At 41.6% G+C, this 24,320-nt stretch overlaps 1 protein-coding gene across 6 annotated transcripts in view; it reads right to left on the bottom strand.

The window, feature by feature from the left end:
* Positions 1 to 21,845, bottom strand: part of SESTD1 (SEC14 and spectrin domain containing 1) — a 78,316-nt gene extending 56,471 nt beyond the window's left edge. The window contains exons 1-3 of one of the 6 annotated variants that reach the window (XM_089519657.1): positions 21,630 to 21,844; positions 12,722 to 12,798; positions 9,590 to 9,694 (exon numbers count right to left, since the gene is read on the bottom strand). The gene's annotated coding sequence lies outside the window, so the exon portion shown is untranslated. Of the gene's footprint in view, positions 1 to 9,589; positions 9,695 to 12,721; positions 12,799 to 14,341; positions 14,403 to 14,431; positions 14,834 to 20,696; positions 20,720 to 21,629 lie in introns of those variants that run through there. The other 5 variants (XM_089519661.1, XM_089519656.1, XM_089519659.1 and 2 more) reach the window with 5 other exon arrangements.
* Between the last annotated feature and the right edge of the window lie 2,475 nt (positions 21,846 to 24,320).

The raw sequence follows: 24,320 nt of genomic DNA, 5'->3' as shown, positions 1-24,320 counted from the left end.
GATAGACAGACTGTGTGACCCTTGGTTGAGAGGAAGTGATTTACATGCTAACCTCTGTGTTGATCAGTTGTTGAATGGCAAGGCCTCAGGGTGTCTATTTAATTAATGAACCATTGTCTGCTGGGAAATGCCCCTGACCTTGGGTGGTTTTCATTTCCATGGGCTGGTTCTTGATTTTGGTGTTTTTCAGGACTGGTAGCCAAACTTTGTTTACTTTAAGGTTTTCTTCTTTCCTGTTAAAATTATCCAGGTGTTTGTGGATTTCAATGGCTTCCCTGTGTATTCTGACCTGATGGTTGTTGTGTTCTGCCCCCGATGGTATATAATGTGTTCTGCTACTGCTAATTTTTCCAGCAAATGCTGCGCTCAGTGAAGGACAGGAGAGACCCTCTTGTGGCAGCAAGAGTTTATCGCATACGTTGCAGCTGTGGGCAATTCTACACAGGGACCACCAAACACAGCATCTAAACATGAACATGAGAGACACTGCAGACTGGGTCAACCAAAAAAATTCAGCAGTAGGAGAACATGTTATAAACCATCCAGGGCATAAAGTGCTGATTGAAAACACTGAAATTCTGGACCATGCAAACAACTATCAGTTCAGAAAGCACAGGGAAGCCATTGAAATCCATAAATACCTGGACAACATCAACAGGAAAGAAGAAACCCTTAAAGTAAACAAACGTCTTTGAATTTGGGCACTCTGTCTCTAAAAAAATTCACCATCACTGGTTTAAGCATTACTAAAGTAATATTACTATATAAGAACATGCTGCTAGTTCCATAATGCCTTCTTGAGGCCACATTCATTGGACATCTGCCCTGAATTGCTTCTAATGCATTTGAGAGATCCCACTGCAACCTGTACAAATCAGCTAAACACTTTCCTCCTTTCCAGCATAGTCATAGAAAGATGAATTCTCAGTAGCTCCTGAACATCACAACACAGGGAGTGGGCAAATACGGTGGGTATACAGGCACTTTTTAGCATTTGGGACCCTCTGTGTGTTGCATAGACTGATAAAAAAACACAAAAAGTGAGAAAGTAGTTATTTTTGGTTTTGAAAATCTGATGTTACACAGTACACGCAGACCCTGCAACCCACTTGAATGGTGAATGGCCACTCCTGGGGACTTTTGGGGGGAGGGGGCAATTTAATTAGCCCCTTTCAGTCAGAAAAAAGTCCTGAGAGTTTGGGAAAGATGAGAGTTGTATGTTGCATGATCTGACTATCTCTTCTCAAAAGTTTTACTTTAGGAGCTCACAGGATTTTAATCTCAGAACATGGGCTAGGCACAGAAAGCAGACGGCTGGTAAAGAGCGGCCTCTGGCTGCTGCAGCCACAATCTGGCCAGGACCATGGTGACTGCATGGCCCACTCCCAAAGTGGGCCTCCACAGCAGTCCCAAGCCGCATCAGCAGGGAGTCTATTCAAATTGACTCCTTTTTGGGCCAGCTTTTAGCCCCCTAGCATGGCCTTGGCATGGCTTCCAGCAGATTTGGGGGCATGTGTCATCTAAACACCACACTCCCAAAGCGGCCAGAAGCCACTTTATTTGATCAGTGCATTTCAGGCCACAGTTACTATACTGCTGAACTCTGACTTGATTCAGTGGACAATTGTGACACAATGCTCTCTCTCTCTCTCTTTTTTTTTTTAACTGAGAAGCATTTAGCAGTTGAAACAGATTATTTTACTGGTATGGACTATTTTAAATGTATTTTGTGGATGTTTTACAGATATTATTGGCCCATGGTACAGTGAGCCCTTGGTATCCTCTACAATTTGGTTCCATGACCCCCATAGATAACAAAATCAGAGGATGCACAAGTACCACTAAATACAATGGCATATATAAAATAGCAAAATCAACCTCTGCTTTTTGAAAATTGCCTTATAGAATTTATTTTCTTGGCAAGTTTCTTCAGAGTGGGTTTGCTCTTGACATAAGGCTGAGTGTGACTTGCCCAAGAGTGTGACTTGCCCAAAGTCACCCAGATAGTTTCCATGGCCAAGCCAGGATTTGAATGCTGGTCTCCAGAGTCATAATCCAATACTCAAACCACTACACTATGCCTGTTCTCTTTGCTACTCAAACAGCTAACAAAGCCAACAACACATTAATTTTTTGACTACAAATGTGATTTTCATAAATATTTCTTACAGCTGCAGTAATGATAATAAATAGCAGCAGCAAGATCGTATCATTGCCTTAAATACCGATTCACCTGGATCATATCACCTGTTTTGAGACAAAGGCTCTACATATTCACTGGCACAAGCCTGCATTGAAATTAATGGCTACACTACCCCTAAATACTCATACCCACTTAAAAGGTCTATGACACCAGTGTACAATCCATGAACACTCCCCCCCCCCCCTCAGGGTTGATGTGGAGTCCCCTTAACAACTGCTGAACAGACATGGCACAATGGGAGCATCAATCAGAATCCTCAGCATTAAAAAGCTGAAATTTTCTTCTAGTCCTGCATTCTGCTTCCGATACTAAGCCATCAGAAGTATCAACAGCAATGTGTAAAAATGTGTATTCTTGGAAAAGGGAAAACACCACAAATGAGAGACAAAGAACATTGAACCAGAAATAGATGCTTGTTTATTTAAATAAAAAATTAGACCCTGCCCTTCTATAGATGCACACATCTCAGAGGAGCTACCAGCAATTAAAACCAATTATAATACATAATAAAGTTACAAAAGATTATAAAAACAAACAGAAGATGCCTCGCCAAGCTGCTGAAGCAGTAGTGTACAATTCTAGCCAACTACACTCATGATATCTATTTTCTGCATTTCTTCATATACATAATTCAAGAACTTCTACTACCCCGAAGGACCATCTGTACTTTTTAAGGTTTCTTTCTCAAGGGTAGGCATGAAATAGACGATATCTGCATAAGTGCTTTGTAAACAGGAGAAGAACAAAGTGTCATAAATTATAAATGCACAGATCAACCTAGTTAATTCTGAAGTTTGTCCTCTTCGAAATATTCAACAGATGCACCAATGTCTTAAAATATTTATCTTGTGCTATAAACTTATCCATTCTAAACCACTTGATCTCAATTTCAAGTACTGCATTTGTACCATAGCTTGTATTTTAAACCTTTTGTTCTGGAAATGAAAGAAGCTTCTGTTCACAGAAGCAGATATGTGCTCATGGAAGGGAACCTTCCCATTAGCACAACTCTCCTGTCATTAGTGGAGCAAAAAGTTAATATCCAAGCTGTTATGAGATCATGAAGTAAAACAATTTCTTGCATGCAAGTTTGAAGCTAATGTAAAATAAAAGTCTATATGGCTTACTGAAGTCTCTATTGTTAATGGGAAACAGAATGCAATTGTCTCTCCATATCCACAGATTCTGCATACAAGGATTCAACTAACCACTGTTCAGAAATATTCACACAAAAATTCCAAAAGGCAAATCTTGATTTTGCTGTTTTATATACAGGACGGCATTTTACTACACCATTATATATAATGGGACTTGAGCATCCATGGATTTTGGTATACGGGGTAAGACCTGGAAACAAGCTGCAGCAGATACCAAAGACCCACCTTACCACTCAATTGTGTTGTTGTTAATTGCCCTTGAGTCAGCCCTGATCCATGGTGACCCTGTGGATAAGACATCTTCAAGCCCCCCTATTCTCCACTGCTTAGGTCCTGTAGATTCAGGACCATGACCTCTCTGATTGAATTTATCCATATGGGTGCAGTCTTCCTCTCTTTCTGCTGTCCTCTACCTTTCCTATCATTATTGTCTTTTCCAGTGATTCATGCCTTCCATGATGTGACCAAAGTATGACAACCTCAGTTTCATTATCTTGGCTTCCAGAAAGAGTTCAGGCTTCATTGATTCCAGGACCCATTTGTGTGTCTTTTTGTTGTCCACAGTTTCCTCAACACTCTTCTCCAGCACCACATCTCAAATGAGTTGATTTTCTTTCTGTTGGCTTTCTTTATTGTCCAGCTCTCATGGTAATGGGGAATACAACAGACTGGATGATTTTACCGTTAATGCTCAGTTGTGTGTCTTTACACTTTAGTATCCTGTCTAGTTCTTTCATGGCTGCCCTTGCTATTCCTAATCTTCTTATTTCTTGCCTGCAGCCTCCTTTCCGATCAATGTTTGATCCAAGTTATGGAAAGTCTTTAACTATTTCTATTTCTTCATTTTATGTAGATCCTTCATGGCCATTATTTTTATTTTCGTAATGTTCAGCAGTAATCCTGCCTTTGCTTTCTTCCTTGACCTTCCTTAGTAATTTCCCAAGTCTATGGTGTTTTCTGCTAGTAGTATGGTGTCATCCACATATCTTAGATGATTCATGCTCCTTCCTGCTATCTTCACTCCTCCTACTTCTGAGTCTAAGTCTATTCTTCATATGATATTTTCTGTGCACAAGTTAAACAAGTAAGTTAATAATGCACAGACTTGCCTTACCCAAGTTGAACAAGTAAGGTGATAATGCACAGACTTGCCTTACCCCTTTGCCAATTGGGAATCATTCTGTTTCTCCATATTCTGTTCTAACCTCTTGTCCCGAGTACAGATTTTTCATCAGGATTATCAGATGTAGTAGCACTCCCATGTCTTTAAGAGCATTCTATAGTTATTTTTTGTAATCTATATGAAGTCAAAAGCTTTGCTATCGTTTATAAAGCACATACTGGTTTTCTTCTGGAATTCTTTGATGTGCTCCGTTAACCACTGTATGTTTGCAATGTGGTCCCTAGTGCCTCTTCTTCTTCTGAAGCCCGCTTGTGCCTCTGGGATTTCTCTCTCCATACATGATTGGAGTCTGTGCTGCAGAATTTTGATCATAATTTTGCTTGCATGGGAAATTAATGCTATGGTCCTATAGTTGCTGCAGTATTTTGTGCCTTTTTTGTGCATGGGGATCTATATATTGATTGTTTCCAGTCTGTTGGCCACTGTTTTGTTTTCTGTATTTGTTGGCACATTTTAGTTATCACTAGAGTTGATTCTATTTGTGTGGACTATAGCAATTCTACTGGAATATCATCTGTTCCTGGTAATTTATTCTTGCCAGTATCTCTTATTGCCGCATCTGCCTCCATTTGCAGGATTTGCGGTTCATCTTCCCATAATTTTTCATTCCATATGCCATTCATTTTTTTCTTCTCCTTTATATAGCTCTTCTTTGTATTGCATCCATCATCTTTTTCTTTTTAAACTTGTAGTATATTCCTCTTCTGATCATAGAGCATCTCCACCACTGGTTTGACCTTTCCTTAGAGTTCCCAGATCTTGAGGAAGAAGTCTGCCATTCTTCCTTTTTTCTTGTCTTCTATTTCTCTGCCTTGGTTATTATAGCAGGGTTTTTTCCCATCCTTGTACACTAGTCACTGAACACTTGCATTCATTTTTTTGGTTTTGGTCCTATTACCTTTTTCTTTTGCTTCTCTTCATTCCTTTTCAAGTGTTTGCTCTGTTATCTGTTGTTTCTTCTCTTTCTTTTTGGCCTTATTAGTGTATTTCTGCATTCTTCTTTGACTATGGCCTTGGCTTCTGACCATAGTGCCTCTGGTTCCTGGTTGAGTATGTATAAGAGTGTATATTTTTACATTGTTTGCTAATTCTGTTTGTATATTGTTCAATCATATTTTGGTATGATGACTGTTTTTGTTTTCTTCTTCATCTTTATTTTAATTTTTTATATAGGTAGTTCACAATATGTTCCACAGTCAGTGCCTGGTTTAGTTTTGGCTACAAGAAAAGAGCTTCTCCATCTTCTGCTTCCAATTATATAGTTTATCTGATTTTTGTATTGGACATCTGGTGATGTCCATGTGTATAGTCTTCTCTCAGGTGGTATAAAGAAGGTATTTGCTATGAATAGATTGTTGGCTTCAGAAAATTCTATCGGTCATTCTCCTGCTTCATTTCTTGTACCTAGGCTGAATCTTCCTACTTTTTGTGATTCTTCTATGATACCAACGTTAGCATTCCACTCCATTATAATTAGCTTGAAGTCCTGTGTTGGTGTGTTGTCAATTTCTTCCTGGACTCCTTCATAGAATCTATTAATATCAGTTGCCATATATATTCAACTGTAAGTTGACCTCATGTATAAGTCAAGGGCAAGTTTTGGGGCCAAAATTATGGATTTTGGTATGACCTATGGGGAAGTTGAAGGTAAAACTGTGGGGGCATGTAACAAAAGATGTAAAGGATGAAGCAAAGGAAAATTATGCCAAGGGATGTACAAAATTCTGGCAGGCATAATGTTTGGGCTCACCCTAAAGGCTAGATGGATGAGGATGGAACCACAGTAAATTGTGGCTGTGCAACATATGGGGAGGCAACCAGACACAGGTGGAACTAAAAAACACATTCACATATCAAAAAGGATGAAAAGGCAAAGAAAAGAAAATGGCAAATTTATTAGCAGTGATTATAACCTTTAACTTTAATGTGAGAACTTTGTCTGATTTGAACCCAGAAACGTTGACATAGCTAGACAAATGTCTTATTCAAATTCTTTAGAGCCCAATTCCTCTCAGTAGTGTTTTCAGAGGAAGTGCCAAAGAGCTGCCACTAATGCCATTTTCTTGCCCAGGCTTCAAAAAGGTCAGATGTGGTACAGCAGCAGACAGTAAGGGGTTTGGTGCTTTTTAAAGGTGATTCTGGGACAGACTAATCTTTCACCTTTCACCACTCTACACAGGGATGGGGATAGTTCCGTTTTTTATAAGAGTTGAAATATACACATATACATTACACATCCACAGTATGTCATTTAAAAGAAAGAATGCTGAATATCTAGGAACAACCATAGATACAGTATAAAAGCAGCTGAGGAAGTAGTCTGAAGTCTACAAAAGCTCATGCTACCAACTTCTTTCTTTCAGTTAGTCTCAGAGATGCTACAAGATCTCTCTACATACTGATTCTACAGATGAAATGGCTATATCTCTGAATTTCCCTATAGATATGTTTGTGATAAAAACCAACAGATCAGAAAAAGAGTTAATTGATGAAAAAATGCCATTTGTTTATGCAACAAACTCTTCTTTCTGTCTGATTCATTATGGTTCAGCCACTGAGACCAAGATACAGTCCACCCAGCAGAGGAGATGTTGCAGGGAAACTGCTGGATACAGTTTATGACAAAAAGGAGCTATGTGCAACAGCTCTAGAGGATAAAACTGTTAACCTAAGCCTTGATGGGTGGAGTAATGTCCACAATGATCCTGTTACATGTGCTTATATAACAACAGAAGAAGAGAATTTCTTCCTTGCAGAAACAGTTGATATGTCAGGAAATGCGCACACAGCAGAATACTTATAAGTGGTAGCAAAAGCTGTAATAATGTGCGAACAAAAATCCCCATTTCTATTATGCAGTTTGTCACGGACAATGCTGCAAATGTATGCAAGATGAGAAGAAATTTAGAAGAGCAAGAAGGGTATAAAAAGCTAATAACATATGGCTGTAGTGCTCATTTGTTCTAGAAATAAAGACTAATGTCATTGAAATTGCTAAATATTTCCATAACAATCATTTTGCAGCAGCAGCTTTGGAGAGAATGGGTGAAGTTAGATGGAACTCCATAGTGGACTGTTTTGAGCAATGTATCAAGAACTGGCCTATTCTGATATGAATAAAAGCGAGAGAAAATGGATGGCACAGTCACAGCCCAAATCCTCAACATTGGGTTTAAGAGAAGTGCTGAAGATATGCTGAGCATCCTGAATCCCATTTCTGAAGCTTTAAACAAAATACAGAAAAATAACTGTTTTATTGCTGATGCTGTTGAAAATTGGAAGGAGCTGAGTGAGCACTTAAAAACAGCATTACGCACTGACAGAATTAAATTACAAGTATGACAAAACAAACGGGTCAAGCACTGTCTCCAGCTTATTTTCTTGCACATATTGTCAATATCTGGTCCCAGGGTTCAAACTTTGAGGAAGAGGCTTTAGCTATGACATACAGGAATACATAATTGATAATGCTATTATTTTAGTTAAATTGAATTATTTAAATTGTTAATATTAAGGTAATGATTATTTCTCTCTTTCCAATAAAATACAGCAGAAACATTATCAAAATATGAATGATTAATCTATTAAACTGGAGAAAGTTCACTTCACGATAATTTCATAGTTATCTATCTATGATGTGTTTCTATTAGTATAACCAAATCAATAATACACACACACACACACACACACACACACACACAGTAAAACGTATCTGAAAAGTTGTTATTTTAAAAAGGAACCTTCATCTGGTTGTAAATATTAAGATTATACCAGCAAGAATGAGTCTTCAGTAAGTGAGTTGTGTAAAATATGTATTAAGCTTATAATGAGGAGGAGTGCCCAGGAGGCAGGGGGAAATCACATGAGTAAATCAAGTTTTTCTGAGATTGATTTATATCAAATCCACCCTACTATAAAAAGAATCAAAAACTGAGGAGGGCTGAGAAGCCCTTGGGAATCTTAAAAACAGCCTGGTGGATCTAGATAAAACAATTTTACTTGTTCCTCTCTGCTACAACAATCATGCACTGACAGAAGGAGAAGACTAGAACATACTTTTCCATTACAGCCAGGCAGCCAGGTATTTCTAACCATTTGGAGACTTATTTATATACTCCTAGATAAACCAAGCCACATCCTATGTAATCAAATCACATTAACCTAGTTTACTGTTGATGTTTATTCATGCTTTCCAGGGCGTGTTAAGGATGCTCCTGCTCTTAATATGGATTATTGTGAGTTTGTTTTAAAGTTTTGCTTGCCACCTTAGAGGACTGTTTAGGGCAGAAAAGTTTAAAAATATCTTAATAAATATTCATAAATAGATAAACTAAAATGGAGCCAATAGTATATTCTGATTCCATAGAATTAGAAAACAGAGAAATGTTCCAAGTTGTAATGTGCCCAGTTCTCCACAGATTACGCTTGCCTCTAATAATTAGATGATTAATAGAGATGCTACAACACTTGATACTTTAATCTAATCAGTATAATGCTCTATAACATCTCATATATTATCATGTTCATAGCTTATGTATTATTAACCAGTTGTCTTGTCAAATGAAATCTGTCCCCACTAAAAAATAAAAATAAAAATCTTCTGTTCCACCACATTTTAGAAATAATGGCAAGTCACATCCTACAAAATATCTTAGTTATTTCCCAGAAAAACATATTCTGATTTTACATCCCAATATAACTCATTTATATCCCAATATATCCTTCAAAAATATAACAATATTTTTTCACCAAAATCCTGATGGTATCATTTAATATCAGACTATGCATCAAGTAAAATTCTACATTGGCAGAGAAGGTATAACTCAGCAGTTGAACACATCTTTTTCACAAAGGTTCCACTTAAATGAGCTTGAGCAAATCAGCTGGGGTTGGGAAAATGTATTCCTCAGTCCTTCAAGAGCCAGTCAGAGCAGACAGTGGTGGACTGGATGGATGAACCCTCTTAATATCCCCAAACCCTTAAAGTTCAGGTATCCAAGCAATACACAAATAGTGTTTATTCCAAGCTGCTCAACTCTATCATACCTTCATCTCTTTTTATCTTAATTACTATATTTTCTCTCTCTCTGGATTTATGAGCAAGTATTCCAAACTTCAATTTTTCTGAATCGAAGTTGCTCATCTTCTTACCTAAAAACAGAAGATAATATCCCATATTCATCTCTGAAACTTTAGGGCCATTACAAAGCAATCTCAATGCTATTCTCATTAAGTTCCCCAAAACACTCAGTCTAGCCTCCAATCAGCTCCTACAGTTTAAGTTAAATCATTGATATTCACATTATCTATATATTGTTGGGAAATGATTGGCAGATTGATATATCTTCTAAGAACCCTGTAGGTGTCTATCATAGAACGCCTGTATACTGAATGGAAATCTATGAGAGAATATTGGTGTAACACTTATTAACTGAATTCTGCTAGACTGATTTTGGTCTCTTCTTTTAAAAGGAAGGTAAAGCAATGTAGACATGCAAAAAAAATGTAAAATACAAGAAAAGCTCACACCTTAAGTTTTAATTGCCAGATAGCCACAGCCATTCAGCACTGAAGTAACAGGCTATCCCTCTCATCATCTTTGCTCTTTTTGCTAGCATAGCTCTGTGAAAAATAAGTGATCTGGGTGGTTGGACCCATTGTTCAGGTGAAAGAGCTGAAGAACAGCCATGGAAGAGGGTACAGAGAGAGGCAACGAAACCTGGAGAACAGCAGAGAGGCTGGAGAACAGAGCTTGTATAGAAGATGGAGGCTTCAGGGCTGGACAATACTGTGGGACTACAAAGAGGCTTATGGTGTAGTAAGAGACTGGGTGAACTGGGGAGAATGTTGTGGATAAAGAAGCCGGGAGGTTGGGAAAGCTCTTTTGGGTGCTGTAACACATGTCTGTGTTTGTAGAGATAGCTGTGTACATTATCTTGACAGCTGAAGAGAGTCACACCTTTTTGTGTGTTTGTGGTAATCTCACAACTCACAGTTGCACAAAAATGTATGCTTCTACATCTCAAATTTCACATGCTTCCAGGCAAGTAGGTCCAAGAGAGATCACTGGGATTTATGCAAAGGTTTGCAGCCCAAGGAGACTTAGACAGTCTTACTGCAAAAACAAATTGAACTGCTTTGCTAGATTAGTGCAGTTTTAAGCTTCAGCTTTCCAGATGTACCAGTCCAATTTTTCTCATTTTCAGATTACTAGCATCTGCTGGAACAAGGGCTTTACATTAGAAATTAATGAGATACTTACGTTATCTCATTTTATACAAACCAGGGGTTTAATTAAGCATCACTGGGTATGTACTCAAGTTCCAAACATCACTACTCATGTCCTGGACAAACTGTGAGTTGTAAATGTAATACTGCTGTCTTCCCTACACTGCCTTACAGTTGCATGGTGCAGATGAAGGCTGACAGTAGTGGTCACAATTTTTTCACCAGTCTGCTGTTACTCATTTTCTCACTCAAGGGCGGGATACAGACGGGCAGGGGAAGATGTCTTGGAGGTGTATTCTGCTGAATACGGAGCCTCCAGACCGTCCGCCCCGGGGGTGTGGCTCAGGTGATGGGGCTTCCACATGGGGGGCAGTGAAGACGCCTCACCTGGGGCCGTTTCTGACCCGCAGTTTCCAAACCGCCGCCTCGGAGGATGCTGCAAAGAGAGAGGCAGCTTCTGCACGGGCGGCCAAAAACGGGGCTTTTTTTTTTCTTTTGCCGGCTGGCGGATGCGCAGCTGCGCAGCTGCGGCGCTCAGCACCGGCAGCAGAAAGCTTATGTGCACATTTAAAGCGCCCAAGCCCCTTTAAAACTTTTTCCCCCGCCCTGCCCAAGAACAATAGTGGTCTCCTGCCAGCTGGTGATCAGCTGGTGTTGGCATCCTTGTCCGCTTGCACGTTGGTAGTGTCACCAGCATCATGGATGCCTCCTCTCCTTTGGTCCCCACGCTCTTGCTGAATCTGCAGTGCACAGCCACAGCTGTCGCCGCTGCCACCGCTGTCCCCCTGCCATCCCCCATCACCTCCCTTGTACATATGTAAATATTTAAAGTTTTAGCGGTTTTTTATTGTTAGGTGAAAATGGCACAGGAATGTGTGTAGGGGTTCACTTTAAATTCCAAACTTTCCCCAATTCTAGCAGCGCATGCGTACATGTTGCTCTAGGGTTAGGGTTAGGGTTAGGGTTACGAGCATTAAAATAGAGTGCAGCTGTGCTGCAGCTTCCACATCTGCATGGCATCTGACGCTCTAATTAGAGCCTCGGTGCAAACTGCGCATGTTCCAGGACCCCGACTCATTATGCGACGCAGCTGACTCAGAGCTTTTAAATGGGCAACTTAAATTAGCGGCGTAGCAATTCTGGCGTACCGGTGCAGCAGCTTACAGACGGAGCTGCGCAGCTGCGCAGCATACAGAAAAGAAGCGGGGAAAAGCAGCACCTTTTTAATGCCGCTTCTTCCCGCTTGGGGCGTGTGGGCGGCATGTTCATGGCGGCATTCAGGTAAGGGCCGTCTGAAGGCTATACCTTCATGACGTCATGAACACACCCCTTTTTGCCCGTCTGTATCCCGCCAAGGATTCCTGATAAACTCTGAAGGAACTCTAAGGCTCCCTGAAGCACAGTTTAGAAAGTACCATCTAAACTCTAATCTAGAAGGAGAGGAAACATATATCACATTGAAGAGAACCTACACCCCATGCCTATGCTTTTCCTCAGCTACTCAACCACCTTTTTGTCTATTATCACCAGCTAGTAACCTTTGCACAACTTAATGCACAGAATATAGTCTGTGATCCTTAGGCTCCATTTAAATATTATAATATCTGTATATTTTTATTGCATGTCTTACAACATGGGTGTAAGCCTCAGTGAACACATTGGGCCTTGCTTTCAAGTAAACACACATATGATTCTGTGTAATAATACAAATGGATTTGGGCTAATGAACTTACCTAAACACACAATTCAAGACTATTAAAGTTTACTGGTTGCCATAAGCAAATGCTTCCACCATATAGCAAAGTGTATGCCCTCGTTTGGTAGCACATCACATCACACAAATACACCTCTTGCTGTAAAATGATTGTACTACATATTTTATATAAATTTGTGTTCTTATGCCAAACCAACATCGAAAGAATACTGCAAGATGCAAACAGTCTTACTCACTGTGTCTGTTGTAGTTTTCAGAAACATTAGAATTTCTTGACAAAATAGGTTTGCGTGTTGACTCAAGTTTTCAAATCCTGTGGATTTAAGTTAGAATTTTACAACTATGCAATCTCTGGCATTAGTACACTACTTGTTTAGAAAGTTATCTTACACCTCTGAGTAGCAGTCCCCAATTTGTTACTTGACATATATGTTTGTACTACAACCCCCATTACTCATAGCATCATCCCTCCTGATTTGTGGACTTGGGAGTCTGAGGTCTTGCCTGTTCATGGATGGCAAGCAGGGAGGGATAAAATGGTGTGCGCTACCATTCAAATCAATGGGGCTTGGATATGTGTGATTTTCCAGATTGATGGTCTGGAATGGATCCCCCGCAAATCAGGAGGGACAACTGTATTTGTAATCCACCTTGAGTCCTAATTTGGGGGGAAAGGTGGGTTATAAATAAAAATAATCATCATCACCATCCCCAGCCAGCATGCTAGTAAAATATGTTGGGTGGAGATGATGGGAGTTCCAGTCTAAAATCTGGAGGGCACCAGTTTTCAGTATGCCTTAGACAATAAAGTTCACTATGAGGTCAGAAGGAGGCATTGTTTTCATTGTGCAACACTGATTATTCACTTGTTGGTAAGGCACAGAGAACTTGTTTTTTCCTGATTTTAATCCATTTTAAGACTGAAGAGAAAAGGGGGAACTGCTGGGAAATCAAGGAGAACCAAAGCTTGGGAAGTGCATTTATACCATCAGCAGGCTGAAGTTGCTGAACAGATATCAGAGAAGGATTAAAAAGAAAATGGTAAAGCTGATTTAAGACAGGGATGAAGGCTTCTAGAAAATATTATAACAGAAACCTTCTGAAAGGAATTTGCAAAATATATACGCAAAAGCGTGTTCTCCCAGGTTTGTGCTAGCACACAAGGCAATGGACAGTTTCATTCAAATCACCTTAAAGAAATGCCCCTTTGAATACTATATGTAATTTACTGACTTCTGACTGATATCCTATTGGTAAATTCAAGTAGGCACAACACGCATCACAGTTCCTTTGTGGCATGTTCAGACCCAACAAAAATTGTTTTAGAATGGTGGTGTTCGCTAGATGATTGGTTGTTGCTTTTGTGTGCCTTCAAATCTTTTCCGATTTATGGTAACCCTAAGAAAATCCTATCATGGGGTTTTCTTGACAAGATTTATTCAGAGGACGTTTGCTATTGCCAACCTCTGAGGCTGAGAGAGAGATAACCTGCCCAAAGTCACCAAATGGGTTCCATGGCCAAGCTGGGAATCGAACCCTGCTCTCCAGAGACATAGTTCAACATTTAAACCACTACACCAGGGGTTCCCAATCTTTTTGACTCATGGAGCCTTTTTAAGAATCAATTTCTATGGCAGAGCCCCTAAGAGGCCTACTCTATGTCTTACAAGTTAATGGTATTTAGAAGTGTTACCGGGGGTGGGGGAGGAAGATGTGCTAGATGGTAATTTTCCTGGAGTGGCTGTGGCCCACAGAGAACTTAAGAAGTGCATGAGGAGCCCTAAGGGCTCCTTAGAGCAGATGTTGGGAACTGCTGCACTACAGCATGCTGGCTAACATGTAGAGCAAGTATTTACCTCTCTAATTCCAAGGTGTACTTGGCCCACAGAAAAGTACACAGCCAGAAAAGGCTGACCTGCATAGTGACCTGATTTCTGGTTACAAACCTGTGAAGAGAGATCAGGAGCAACTGGAGACTGTATTTATAAAGGATGGTGGTTTGAGGTAAGCTGTAAGGTAGGAATAACAGAAAGAACTCTGAAAGCAGAATCAAAATTCTTTGAACAAGAAGGATTAACTCCAAACATGTCAAAATGTGTTCTAGATTTCTTCCACAATACACATCCCATGGTATCCTAGGAGTTACAGATTAGGGAGGGGCATTCAGAATTATCAGCAAAGATATCCTCTAGGACCTCCCTAAACTACAAACTCCACAATTCCACAGGGTACAGCCATGGCAGTTAAAGTGGAATTATACTGCTATAACTGTGTGGTGTAAAGGGACCCTCAGTATGGGGCATATGTTTTAGAGTCATTTAAGAATTCAAATGTGGAAAAGTTGCAGTTCTAACATAAATATGCAACATGTCCCTATCAGCATCTGTTCCAGAGGATTGAAGATTAGCCATTGTAATCCCATTTAAAAAAAAAAAAGAATCCAGGGAAACCCACAAGGCACTGAGCTCAATGTCCATTCCAGATAAATTGGTGCAAAATATTATTACAGATATAATATAGCAAAACTCGGGGAAGAAGTCATGCTTAAAACGAATCAATATGATTTCTGCAAAGATAAATTGTAATGTTTCTGAGTTCTTAGGCCCTGAGCAGATGGGCCAGGATTGCATGAACCAAAACTGTACTATCTTGGCTCGGATTCTAACCTGGGTTTGTCATGAGCCCACTACTGCCGTGTGCCCCTTATCTTACTCAGAAAACTGTTCATTTTCAAAACGAATGAAATCCCCCCCCCCCCATATGATGCCCCATTTTCACATCAGATGTGGCAATGATGGAGGGGGGGAGTTTCTCACTAGCAGTAATGGCTGAGTATGGTAAGGGGCATGAAGGGCTGTCTGTCCTGCCAGAGTCTGCCATGCAGTTTCCACAAAAACCTGTGGTAAATGGCAGGACGTTCAGATCTGAGATCTTCCGGAGAGGCCCTTCTCTCTGTCCAACACCTTCACAAGCACAGTTCATGGGGATGCGAGAGAGACTCTTCTCAGTGGCTGCCCCTAGACTTTGGAACTCCCTTCCCAGGGAGACCAGAATGGCTCCCTCCTTGTTGGCCTTCCGCTGGAAGGCTTAGACCTACCTGTTCGGACAGGCTTTTAATACGGAATGTTTGTAACGGACCGACTGGGATGTTGTTTCATTTTAAAGTATTTTATACAGTTTTCTCTTTTTTAAAATGTATTTTATTCTTTTAAATGGCTATCTATTTTAACATTGTAATGATTTTAATGCATCTCTTTTCTATGTTTTTAATTGTATTGTTCTTCGCTCTGAGTCCCAGTTCTGGGAAAAGAGTAGGCTACAAATAAATATAATAATAATAATAATAATAATAATAATAACAATGCCCCAAGATCAGGCCAGATCGAGTGGATCCATGTCTAGTCTGCCAGATCCTGGCCTAGGGCTAATGGCTTGTGTTGTCCAGACAGCGTAATGTGAGGTGAGGAGGAACACGGGCCTTTCGGCTCGTGTAGACAGCCCTATAGAAAGTTCTGATAAACATGTGGAATGGGATGTTAAAAAAAACAACCCCAAATCAAACACTGTTTGCTTGGATTTCAAAAGACCTTTGGCAAAGTACCTCATTAAAAACTCCTGAGCAAGCTTAGCAGGCAGAGGATAAGAGAAGACATCCTCCTATTTACAGTTAACTGGTAAAACAACAGAAGGCAGACGGCAGGTTTAAGTGATCCATTTTGCAATGAACTACAATGACATCCCTCAAGTATCTGAGCTGTAACTGGTGCTTTTAAAGTTCATAAATGATCTACACTGGAATTTCATAAATGATCTGGAGCTATAAGCATTGAGATGGTCAAGTTTGCTGATGGCAAAAACTGTGAACTGTAAAACAATCTAGCTTTGAGGATGGGCATGAAAATCAATTTAAGTAACTAAGTATAAGCAACAAATAAGCAAAAAAAAACAAAAACAAAACTCTAAGCCCATGCTGGTGTCTGAGCAGAGATTAACCAAGAGAGAGAAAATGAATTACCAACTCAATATTTCGGCCCAACATGCAGCTACTATGAAAAAGGAAAACTTGGAAGAAACTCTTAGAATAAATCTTTCAACAGCACTACTACAAGATGTAGTTATGGCACCAACTTGAAGAGAGTTAGACAAGGGTTAGACACGTGGAGAACAAGTTACGGACTAGTTATGACAGCAGTGGTATCTCAGCATCAAAGGCAGTAAAGCTCAACATGACAGTTGATATGGAATGCAAGGAGGATGGTATCACACCTCTGTCCTACTATGAGCTTCCTATTGAAGCCAGAAGAGAAGGCTGGATTAGCTAGGCATTGGGTCTGATCCAGCACAATGGATTCATAAAAGGAACAGAGCAATAGCCATTGTTCTTTTGTTTCTGATTTCATAAAACAAATAGAGCAATAGCTATTGTTCTTTTCTTTCTGGATTCATAAAATGAACAGCGCAATAGCCACTGTTTTCTTCTCTCTGACGTACTTCACAGGTTTGAATTTAAGAAGATGATGAAAATTGAATCAATGTAATGCAGTGGTGGGACCCCTGGAGATGTGAGACTTGGAGACCCTGATATTATTATTATTATTCCTGCTCCCCCCCCCCACCAAATATTTTCTGTCCTGGAGGGGATGGGAAAGGTGAAGAGGATGTTTGGATCAGCTGTTTCTGACTCAAAGAAGAAGAGGGGAGTGGCAAAACTTTTGGGAAGTGTTCTGGGCCTCCACTTCTTTCCCTACCCAGCCCCAGTTCCCATGAGAAGTCATTGCTGCAGCCTCAACACATTCTCTCACACACCCTTGGTACCTCTCTCTCTCTCTATGTATGAGTGAGTTTTTGTCACACACCAATTCTCACACACACTCAGTAATGCTCTTTTTCTGACTCTCTCCCTCAGATATGGGCATTCACACAGTCTCTCACTCAAATTCTGCCTATCACTCACACACACACACACACAATCACACTTTTCATCTGTTTTACATATTTGCATATTCATTTCTGTGTACTCATATATACACAAAACAATCAATGTTTCTGTGTGGCTGTGTGTATGTGAAAGAGTAAATAAGTATGTGTGTGAGTGAAAAAAAGAATGGATGTAAATATCTGTAAGCTCGTGTGATTGTGGCTATGAGACTGTATGTATTAAATTTACACATGTGTCAAGTACTAAATTTGTTTATAAAAATGTTCCAATTTGAATAATAGAATCATAGAATTGGAAGAGACCGCAAGGGCCATCCAGTCCAACCCCCTGCCATGCAGGAAATCTCAAACAAAGCATACCTGACAAATGGCCATCCCACCTCTGTTTAAAGACCTCTATGGAAGGAAACTCCATTACACTCTGAGGGAGTGTGTTCCACTGTCATACAGCCCTTACTGTCAGACAGTTCCTCCTAATGTTGAGGTGGATGTTATTACTTGTGAAATGTTAAAATGTAAATATACGTGAATATACAATTGAAAATATGCACACTAAACAAACAAAATATAGGAGGTCACAAAAGTAAAAAGTTTCAGAGCTACTGCTCTAATGGGCTCTACTGCCACAAAGCGAACAAACAGGGGAAGCCCCTATCCTTCTGGAAATGTTGGAGGAATACAAACTATTCTGCCATTCTATGGGGTGAAGTGGGTCTGGGTGGCAGGCTGAAGGCCACGTGGCCCAAACTTCTTCTGAAAGCAAAGAGGACTGGTAACACCCAATAGAGGGGATGTAGAAAAGAAACAATGTCTCATGGTGTTGGAAAAAATGGTTTTATTCTTGCAATGAGCCCAGCATATTTCAGCCTAGTAATATTTAATTGCCTTCTACAGGGGCTGATAAAAAAGAAAAGAAAGGGGACAAAATATAAATACATAATCCATTGTCCCTCTTCTTTCTTTTATCAGCCCCTGGAAAAGACCATTAAATATTACCAGACCAAAATGCGCTGGACTAATTGCAAGAATAAAACCATCTTTTCCAGCCCCCTGAGATGTTGTCTCTTCATCCCAACCCTTTATTGGTCTCCAAGTCCTCTCCCAAATTCAAGGTGAAAAATCACCCAGAGAATGCACTGAAATGCTAACTGGAGCAACATCATGCATAAAAATATGTAGCCCCTGCTCACAAAACTTACTTGCAGTGATAAAATCCAGTTTCGGATCAATTTTCTTTGGGGCCTTTCCCCTCCACTCACCTGTTTGTGCTGGAAACTGGGTCTGGAAAGTAACATTTCTGGGGCTGACAATTTTTCCATTGAAAATTCAGCAGTCCAGTTTACTATGGGGGTGAAAACTGGCCCTGGCCACAGTTGACCATCGCTGTTTTACACTTTGTTAACAAGCATTTCTTGTGTCAGCTGTGCATCTGATTGCCAAACTTTACCACTCCTAACTTCTGGCAGCTAGAACTGTTTCCCTTCCTCTGTCATATGTTATTCCCTGCTTACTCATCCCTTCTTTTTCCTCCCAGTTCCTGTTGCAGGCTTGTACGTAGATCTGTCATAGATCTGTCAAAAAAGAAGCAACCTGAGATAGACAAGATTATTTGCTTTTGATCACCTAGTTGAGAAAAGTCATCTTGTGGCCTACAGCTATTTACAAAAGAGCAACAAATGTTAAACACAGCTGCGAATATCAGTCCACAAAAAATGAAAGAGAGGAATGAGCTACACCAGAAGTTTCATAACAGAAAGCAGCTCAGATTTCTTTCTACTGGAAATATTTTGATTAAACACAATTCTCTGCGCAGGGACGTAGCTAGGATTTTGGGAAGGGGGGGATCCAGACTAAGTGCCACCATTATAATGGGGCTTGAGTGCAGCGGTGCAACATCACACACCATTCATTTTTCTAATCGAGGGGGGGTCCGGACCCCAAGAACCCCCCCTTGCTACGTCCCTGCTCTGCGTATCATTTTCTATCAATCTCAATGTGTAAGAAGGCCATAGTCATTGCAAAGATTCTATGAGGTTCTGGCCCAAATCATTCATGTGGATTAGTTATTGGGGCCTACCTCCACAGGCAGAAGGGAACAGCAACATATGCTTTCCTTCTTTGTTATATATATATATATATATATACACACACACACATACATATATATATACATACAGACACATACACACAGTCAATACCTATGGGTATACACTGCAAACATAGCCATGGCGGGGGATGGGACAAGAGGAAAAGAATGACATCCAGTATATCATTAGATTAAGGCCTTTGGAATATATTCACTTTTAACTTGCAGTCTCCCTTCCTCTCACAATGAGTAGGTTTCAGAGAGGACTATATCCTAGGCAAAACAGAAAATATAATTTATTGCAAAATGAAAACTTCATCAGGATGATTGATGGAAGAAGAGGCTAGCTATCCCTGGAAATCCTGGTTTCACCTTAACAAGCATCATGGAGCAGGGAAGGGAGAAAGGAAATCAATGCTCACTATACTCTAGCTGGAGTGATGATTTGAAGTCATAGCTTCAGAGCCACCATTTTTCTGCTTTTGCAAATGACTGCAAAGATCAGTTGTGCTGCCTTGTTTGAAAAAAGAGGCAGGACAAGAGTAACAGGCTGCAATGGCCCAACCTTCACCTCAATTTCACCATTTGTCCTGGAGTGATACCAGATTAAAAAGGTAAAGAAAAAGAGACCTTTGCCCCTCCCTCCCTTATTTTCTACCCAATTTTAAGAAATAGGAACACTTAAACATAATACCTTGCAGTCTTGTATACCTAGCAACTTTATCACAGTTCTGTAGAAAGGGACAAAATCATTAAAACAAAACCCACAATAGATCTGTCCCAAACCCAAAGGGATACATAAACCACCGAGGAAAAGCTGCCGGGCTGAATCAACCATCACTAGTCATGCATTTCTTCCTCGGAGCCCAAGAGGTTAGATACCAATGCCCTGACTACACCATAAGTCACACAACGGCCAGAGAATTGCGCCCTGGGTTACATTTTTACAAGCAGTAACAAGTCTTATAAGGAACCATGCCCATCCATCCATCTTTAGTCAAGCATGGAGGCGCCTCTGCAGGAAAAGCAACTCTGGTTTCTCCTTCCTCCCCTTCAAAAATCTCATGCAGAGAGCCTTGGAAAAAGAAAGATACAATGAAAAACAGCCAGAGGGAGGGGGAGAACAATAATGATTTTGGAAGCAAAGCATATGAGAGAAGAGACTGGGGCCTTTCCCCTCCACTCACCCGTTTGGACTCAAAGCTGGAAAGTGACAACACAAAGGGAAGGGGAAGGAAAAGAGGAGGGACCCAAGAAGAGGGAGGGAAACCTGGAGCAGAAGGAAGCAGCAGCAGCAGCAGCAAAGAGGTGGAGGGGGCTCCCTGCCTCCTTTCCAGCTCTATGGGAGGATCTGGGGATATTAAGGCATTACATCTGTATTTTTTAAAAGTCCAAGTTGCAAGAAACCTGTTGCTCCTGTCTCTACCAAGGCTGTTGTTAAAAAGCAAAGGGTGACAACAGTGGAAAGGGGGGAGAGAAAGAAAAACCCAGCATGGTGCCACCTGGGAAGAGGCAGTCAAGGACACCGGTTGAAAGTGGCACCCCTCAAATGTGTGTGTGTGAGAGAAGTATAACGACACCCAAAATCCACCCAACAAGGTCACCTTTATGGGGCCAACCGAGAAAGGTATCCATGTCTTGTGGATTGGGGGTGGGATAGTCCTTTGAGAGAGGGCCAACAAAGGTGCCCTTGGATATATGTCAGAGAGAGAGAGAGAGAGAGAGAGAGGAGCCCATGCTCCTCACTCCCCAATATTCCCTGAAAGAAAGCTGGCTGGTTAGACTAGAATTCCCATCATCCCCACTGGTCCAACCTGGAGGTCTCTGGGGTCAGCATGGCGTGGGGGCTTTGAGTGTGGGAGACCTGGGTTCAAATCCCCCCTGGGCCCTGGGGCGAGTGAGTCCCAGCCTCCCGGCCTCCCCAGGGCAAGGCACCGATGGCCAGCCCCTCTGCAGAAGCCTCGCCGAGGAAGGAAGGGCTGGCAGAAGAAGGCCCACCCCGGCAGCGAAGGCGACTCCGCCAGGAGAAGCCCCCAGCAGCAGCAGCCCAGAGGGAACAAAAGCTGGGCCTCCCTCACCGCCTCCTCCCTCGTAGCGGAGGAGGAGGAGGAGGCACTCACCTGGGCCCCGGGCACACAGGGAAGAAGGACTGGCTGCCTGGCTACCTGAGGCCGGCCTGGAGCAGCAATGGAGCAAGGAAGGCGGGGCGGAGGCGGCAGGGAGGAGGAAGGAGGAGGAGACGCCGAGCTGCCTCCTCGCCTAGTGGCCAGGCCTCTCTGCCCCGCCGGACAAAAGCAGGGGCTCAGGGGGGACGCCTCCTCTCCTCCTTTCTCCTCCTTCTCTTCTCCTCCTTCTCTTCTTCCTCCCCTTCTTTCTCCTTCTCTTCCTCCTTCTCTTTCTCCTCCTCCTCCTCTTCTTCCTCCTCCTCCTTTTACTCCTCCTCCTCCTCCTCCTCTTCTTCTCCCTCCTCCTCTTCTTTCTCCTTCTCTTCCTCAGTTCCTATCCAGAGTAGGGAAGGAGGGATGCCCAGCCACCCTTGGAGCCCAATGTGGATCAGGGGAAAGGCGATTAGGCACCCCCCCCCCCTCTCTCTCTCTCTCTCTCTCAGGGCCACGATGGACACGTGTTCTGCTTCTGCCCTGAGGCCTGGTCAGCCGCCAAAGGCCACCACAATAACAAAGCCCACCCTGGAAGGGGACTACAGATTAGAAGAGGAGGCTCCTGGCCACAAAGGGGGACCAGGCACTGCGAAATGGAGGACGTCCCAAGGCCCCGACCCAGGAGGAGGAATTCCACAATGTCCTCCATCCAGAACAGCACCAAGCATATATGAGGGTGCCAAGGTTTTCATTTGGGCATGTCCTACAGTTGACAGGGCCTTGCCCTCTTTTGCAGTCAGGAGGACCTAGCTGGTCGCCCTGCTGGGAATTGGGCAGTTTTTGAGGCACCAGCCTCACCAAATGGGGCCTTGAACAGATTAAACCTGAACTCTCCCTGAAAGCCAAGATGGCTCAGTTGAGAAGGCAGAACTCATAGGAAGAGGCAATAAAGATAGGAAAGGGAAAAGGAGGCAGAAAGAGAGGGAGACCACACACCAGTTTAATGGACTCGTAATAGGGAGGCCATGGGCCTGGATTTACAGGATCTGAGCAGAACAGTGGAGGACACCAGGGAGATTATCAGACAGGAGACAAAACATCTTTGTCCCATCCTTTTCCTGTTCTTATAGCGCCATCACCAGAAGATTTTTAGATGACATCAAACTTATCCTGTCATTATCCCATCCAGAAAGCACAATCGACCACAATCGCGTGAAAGACTTTCAAACGACGTCACACAGATCCCGTCATTGTCCTGTCATTGAAGCAGTGTTGCCTGGCATTTTGTATTAAAGGGAATTCACATTAATGCATTGCCGCTTCAATGACGGGATAATAGCACTGCAATCTGAAAGCCTTTTGCGGGATCACAATCAAACACAGGATAAGGATGGGGGAGCAAGCCCGTCCTTACCCCGTCTCTCTGTGATAATCTCTGGGGTCTTGGAGATGTCTCATCCACAGGGGACTTTATCACACGGAGGCAAATTGCTTAAATCCCATGTAGAAACAAGATTTTAAAATTAAAAATTCCTAATTTCCCGAAAGTAAAAATGCATCATTTTTGTCAAATTTCCATTCAGGTTATTTTTACGTTATTTCTCTTTCAGGCAAATGTTGTCTGAAAAACATCATGCATTTGTGGTTTTTTCCAGTGTGATAAAGTCCAAGGTCATCATGGGTGCAGCTGACTACAGGGCAGTTAACAACAACAAGAGGCACCAACACTCTTGGGTAAAGAAGGCCAAAGAATTTATAAAACTACAAAATAACATTATTATTATTATTATTATTATTATTATTATTATTATTTTCCCTCTTCTCCTCAAGGTTGGGTACAAAATCCCAGGATTCCATTGGATGGAGCGACACATTTAAAAATGGTGTCAAACTGCATTATTTCTATTGAGTTGATGCCCTTCTGGGTCTATACATGCCTTCAAGTCACCTGTTGACAATGAATGTCATAGGGCTTGAAGTAAATCTCACATTTGGAAAGAGGAAAGTACCCAATTTGCTCCCCCATAATGTCCCTATCATTTTTGCTTCTTCTGACCTACAAACCAGTAGAGAAGGACAGTAACAGTTGCAGCAGCAGCAATACACTAGGTGGTTCAGGACTTCAGAATCCCTGTATCAAAAATTTCAAGAAGAAGATGCCCTCTAAAGCTGCAGTGCTCTGCACAGTTTGTTCCATAAGTGTCCTTCAGTGGTATGATTTAATGTCAGCTGAAAGCACAATTTTCCCTTTCTTCTCATAACTGGACCTGCACACATTCTTGTTCCTTAAATTGAAGTGGTTTTGAAAGTTCTGCTCATCCCTAACTACCCTCCAGATATGTCAGACTACAGTGTCCTTCACTTCCACCAGCAAGGCTGACGAGAATGAAAATGCAGGCCCCAGGTTGGGAAAGCTGTTTTGTGTTCTTAGGTCATCTTGGCTTCCCTGTCTCAGACACACTGTAATGCACACTGAGAAATAAAGCAGTTTGACACCACTTTAACTGCCCTGGCTCCATCTTGTGGAATCCTAGGATTTGTAGTTTGGTGAAGTATTCAGCCTGGTCTGTCAGAGCGCACTGGTGTCTCACCAAACTACAAATCCCAGGATTCAGTAGGACAGAGTCATGGCAGTTAAAGTGGTGTCAAACTATTTCTGCAGTGTGAATACACAAGACAGAATTTTCAGCATGCTTTCTCAGCCACAGTGAA

This window comes from Sceloporus occidentalis, unplaced genomic scaffold (genome assembly GCF_023333645.1).
Source record: "Sceloporus occidentalis isolate IW3139 unplaced genomic scaffold, rSceOcc1.0.p SCAF_4, whole genome shotgun sequence".
Lineage (NCBI taxonomy): Eukaryota > Metazoa > Chordata > Lepidosauria > Squamata > Phrynosomatidae > Sceloporus > Sceloporus occidentalis.
This window is presented reverse-complemented; position numbering and strand designations above follow the sequence as displayed.